This window comes from Frankliniella occidentalis, unplaced genomic scaffold (genome assembly GCF_000697945.3).
Source record: "Frankliniella occidentalis isolate FOCC.00 unplaced genomic scaffold, Focc_3.1 Scaffold198, whole genome shotgun sequence".
In the NCBI taxonomy this organism is placed as follows: Eukaryota; Metazoa; Arthropoda; class Insecta; order Thysanoptera; family Thripidae; genus Frankliniella; species Frankliniella occidentalis.
In genome coordinates, this window is record NW_026267324.1 from 333,820 (window position 1) to 339,028 (window position 5,209).

At 46.8% G+C, this 5,209-nt stretch overlaps 1 long non-coding RNA gene across 1 annotated transcript in view; it reads left to right on the forward strand.

Moving 5' to 3' along the window:
* Positions 1–5,209, forward strand: part of LOC113207986 (uncharacterized) — a 74,083-nt gene that overhangs the window by 52,309 nt on the left and 16,565 nt on the right. Inside the window, exon 2 of the long non-coding RNA XR_008011712.1 lies at positions 2,455–2,507. This is a non-coding gene — a long non-coding RNA (uncharacterized LOC113207986). The remainder of the gene's footprint in view (positions 1–2,454; positions 2,508–5,209) is intronic.

Genomic DNA, 5,209 nt, shown 5'->3' on the forward strand with positions numbered 1-5,209 from the left:
CGGGGCGTGGTGGGGCACGGCGTGGCGAGGGCCGAACCGAACCGGACGGCACGTCACGTTAATTGAAACGCCTCAACGATTCGGGCGCCACGCACACGCCATGAATCAAAGGAACGCGTGTAACGCGCCCCCCCCCCTCTCTCTCTCTCTCCCCACACGCACGCACGCACGCACACACACACACACACACACTCACGTGCAGGGCTACCGGTTCAGGACGGCTCCCATGTATCCGAGGCCCCCTTCCTAGAGGCACCTCCAGCATGAGCATAAGTACTCCTTTCTCACCTCCCCCCCCCCCTCTCTCTTTCCGTCTCCCTCTCACCCCGACCTCTTCTTCGTGTGTGTAGTGTGTGTCAGCAAACAAATGAAACAAAACAGTGCCAATCACGGCTGCGCAGGGAATGAAGGTGCCAGTCATCCCTTATCGACAGTTTTTATTTTATTTTCACTGTGTACTTGAGCAATGACAAAGCAAATGCATTAATGTTAATGGCACTGACTAGGCCCGAGAAACTAGTCGTTTAAACGTCTTAGCAATCAGCCTGCTGCTCTGTATTCATGCCGTTTGCTGGAGGGCCGCCGTATCCTTGGCCGTATAGCATGTTATTGTGTCTGACTGTTCTGCATCCCTTTCTCTCCTTACATGACCGCACCGCGCGCGCTCGCGCTCAGTTGTCTCCTTCCTCTTCTTCGATCTCATCAGATCAATACGGAGTCACACTGTTTGGTTACTTAAAAAAATATTTTTATTTTATTTCCTTTTTGTGTTTGTGTTCTCGACGTGTTGAACTATATTCGACTGCCTCCTCATTATTCGTTTGCCCTCCGTTGTCAATTAATTTAAACTCTGTGATCCATCTGTTTCTTTGTTACTTTTCTTGTTTCTCTTCTTGGGAAGCCAGGTCAATGCTCTGCTGTCAGAAAGGGAGAGAAAGAGAGATGAACTGAGAGAATCAGACACAGAAAGAGAGACATAGAGAAAGGGATAGAGAGGGACAGAGAGACCAGGAGACATAGAAAGAAGAGAGGCAGAGGAAGAGGGCTCCATTCCCTGACGATTCATGATTGTATGAGAACCTCACAATGGAGTTTAACTAACTTACAATAAATCATTCTCTTTCTCCCTTCTCATCTCTCTTTCTCCCCTGTCCCCACCCCATCACCTCTATCTCCCCCTCCCCTTGCCCCCTTTCCCAACTTTTGCATACCACGTACGTCTTTAAACGTCTATCAAGTTTCTCTTTGAGTCCTTTGTCTTTCGCAGCTCCCTTTGTAACCTCATTATTGCTCTCTCCTTTTTCCTTTCCTTCTCTCTCTGTCCCGACTTCCCCGAGTCTTATCTCACGCAATTTTAGAGTCAGTGTATTGAAAGTAATGAGCGTTATCTTGCTTTATTTATTCATACATTACGACTTGTCCTTTTATTATTTTCTCTTCCCTTTTACATTCGCTCGTCAGCCGTTTGTGTTCATGGTCTTGCCTTTAATTTTTCTCCCTGACTCACTTTTTCTCGATGCTTGTAGTTATTGTTTATTCGTTCGATGGGTTTCTGTTTATCGTCTCGTTAGTTTGCAGTTTGCATTGAGATCATTTTAATATTCTCTTTTGAAAATATTTTTCCTGAGCTGAGGCAGCTGGAAGTCTCCTGCCTTATACCGTAGACACTGAAGACAGATGGATTTATATTCCAAGGTCCCAGTTGATATTTTCTGGCGAATGGCGTTCTCGAGTTGCGATCACATGACATTTGCTGATCAGCGCGGGAGATTTCCACCGTGTCTTGCAGAAGCCTTTGCTTCTTCCAAGGCTCTCCTATTTGCGTTCACCCCACCGACTTCATCCTCCGTGTATCAATTTTTTCTAATACAACAAGAACAGGAAGAATTTTAAAGCATCGTCAACAAAATCATCCATATTGGGTTGTGGGTTGTCATCGTATGTATTGATCGACGGTGTGGGTTTCGTTTTCCAGAGAGGAGAGAAATTGTGTTGCTCGCTGAGGTGTGTTGAGCATGTACAGAGACCCCCCCCCTCTCCCCCCACAACCACCAGCAATGGCCGACACGATGTAGTACCGACGATCCTCCCCATGTTTCTTGACCAACAACGCGATTTTTCACGAAGAGCTTTCCAGTTATCCATCACAGAGTCGTTCGTTTTCCACTCGGGCTCGGCGTGGCGTCTCGCCTAGTCCAGTGGCCTCCGGGTCACTCCTCTAGGAGTTTGAACTGTTGGCCACACACCGCTTAGCATGTCGTTTCAAAACATTTAAAGTGTCGTTTCGTGTGTGCGCACCGTTTGTGTGTGTCTGTGTGTTTTGTTTAGTTGACGTGTGTGTTAGGATTCCAGGAAAGCTATCTCGCGACACATCTTCCTTTCACCGACCAACAGCTCTTGCTCGTCTTTTTATTATTTCTTCGTACAGACGACCTGTTTCCTTTTTGTTTGCAGGGTAGAGGGCTGTCTCTGTCCCATTCGGAGACTTTGCAGCAAGAGGATCGGAGGTAAGGACTTAGATAATTATTGTTACCTCATCGCAAATTGGCGTTTCTCTTTCTTTTTTTGAAAATATTTGTGAGAGTGTGGGAACACGGAAAAAACGACACGTCTTTCGCGGTGATGCATTTACAGGAGCAGCGCCGCTACGAAAGTGCGCAATTTTACGGGTGATTGAACGCGGCGAGGAAGATGGAGGTAAAATTAAGGAGAAGCCGAAGCCATGGTAGGAAGAGAGAGGAAGACAGACAAAGAGAGAGAGAGGGGGGGGGATACGTACACGATAGTAAAGGGCGGTTGTAAACGTGAAAACTATTCCTGCGTCAAAAATAATAGTCGGTTTGTCAGAACGGTTTCCGTGAATGAATGCTATACTTCAGTTTAAACTACGCAATTAATTAGGCACAGCGTTTAACATTATGCTTTAAATCATTTTTCTGCCGTAGTTGCTGGCCAAGCAGCAGGCAGCATGAGTGGTGCAGCCTGTTGGTAGGCAACCATACGTCAGCCCTGACCACCGGGTTGCCTACCCTTCTACCGGAGGCGCTTTTGCCGCGCTCGAGGCCGACGCTGCTCGGCGGCCGGGCGGGGTGCGGAATGGATACGGCTTCGTTCAGGCCTTATTATTCCAATTACGAATCCTTTGAGGGAAGAAGTTGTGCGAGTGAGACGGGCGTTCGCAAACACCGGAGAACGATATACAGAGATAGAGAGAGAAGTAGCGGGATTAATTAATTCCTTCGCCACGTGTAAATAACGAAAATGATTTGGCAGGCCTTTGGGGGATGTGTTCGTCGGTGTTCGACGAGAGCGCGACTTTCCCTGTAAGTTAAATTATTTAACAAGGTACAATGTTATTCAAATAATACTTTGACGTCACTTTTAAACGACTTTGACTCGTGTCAAATTGGTTGAACATTCAGCACATTCGTTGCCGCGTGAAAAAGGTATAGGCCTACCATACACTATGCTAGTCTTTGTGCGTAGTAGTTTGCCAGTTTAAACTGCATAGCAAATCGTTCGCCAGTTCGAACTATTTTGTTAGAACTGCTGAACAAGAAAGTTTCGCAGTTAGAGCTAAGTGAACTTTTTGCCAGATTAGCAGAGCACTTAGCCCCTGAGGGCAGAGTGATGCAATGGTATGTCACGTATAGACGACATCCACACACTTGCGTTCCTGTACTTAGACTTGACTCTGCATATGCAAAGCTGGGCAATCCAATTGCAAAGTATGGCTTTAAAATTACAACATAATGCTTTAGCATTTCACACTAAAAACCGTTGCGAAACTTTTGCTAATTTTGCGATAACTGGTCTTGTGATTCCCGAGCTCAGAGGCATTGTAACGTTTTTAACCTGTTTATGAGGTGCAGCATGACAAATAACGACAAAATAACTCCATAGCCAGCCGTACCGGGTGGTTCAGAGAAGACTCAGGTGCAAGCGGGTTTGCCTACCCGCTCTACCCGTTAGGCGCTACAGCCCCTTGAGTAGGCAAGCCCGCCTGCCTCTGAATCACCCGGTACGTAGCAGTAGGATACCCTTTTCTGCGCGACAAATTCACACTGTACTACTACGTTGTTTCCTGTTTGAGAATAACCACCTCCTGCTTGAAGTTTGTCCCCAATTTATTCTCTATTCATTTCTCTCTATCTTACGGCCCGTCCGTCTTCCTTTCTCATGAGGAAAACTCTCGGCTGTTTCTTCTCTTTCTGCTCGTTAGGTTCAGTACTCATGGCTGCCTTTGTGGCAGCCGCATGCGAAAAGCGCCCCATAAAGTTGAAAAAGTTTATCCGAATCACTACTTTTCCGTGAGAGGAGTGTGGTCTATTCTCGCGCGGCACTCAAACCCCAAACTTAAATGAATCCGATTCTTCATGGGCACCTCTCCCTCATATTGGGAAGCACTCTACCTTTGCGGTGGGATCGAAGTCGGCGCGGCCTGCGTCTGCCAGCTGGACATTCTTAACTGGGTGTTTTATTTTTATTTTTCTAAAACGACTTAACAAAGCCCCCTTGTGGAGGAATTCGTAGGCGCACACGCACAGTAAGTGCAACATGGAAATGATACACTTTGGCGTTTTTACGGCGCACATAAAACTGCGCGGCAGCTCAGCTCGCGTTACATAAAAAATACCGGAGAGCAGCATTAAAATAGTGTAAGAGGCTTTCGGAGAGGTCGCTCAACTTCGGCCTGTCTCTCTCGCTGTACCTCTCTCACGCTTGCTCTCCCCTTCTCTCCCCGCACAGTATTTCTCCGTCCCTTTTTCGTTTTCCCCATTTCCTCTTCTGCTCGCCTCCTCCTCGTTCTTCTGTTTCAAGCTCCCCTTCCGCTCTTCGATTCGATTTTTCTACAGGTCCAGTTTTCCTGTTGGGTCTCTTCTTACCACCTGTCGTCACAGACCTGGCGTGGGACTGGCGCCGGGTTTCAACTTGCCCCCTTCCCGTTTTACTGTATTGTAAAGTTGCTTTTAATATTATTCTTCGGGTCTACTGAACTGAAATTAGACGAGCTCAGTGAGAAGGGTTTCGATCCATGCCGTAAACGTTATTCGTCTTCGCGCCCACCACCCGCACACTAAAATCTTATGAACTTTTTTTTTCATAGTTACTGAGTTCTGTAAACATGCTCGGCTTACGCATTTTTTAATACGCCAGTATGCACAAATTTCTTCATACTGGCGCATTAAAAAATGCGTAAGCCGAGCAT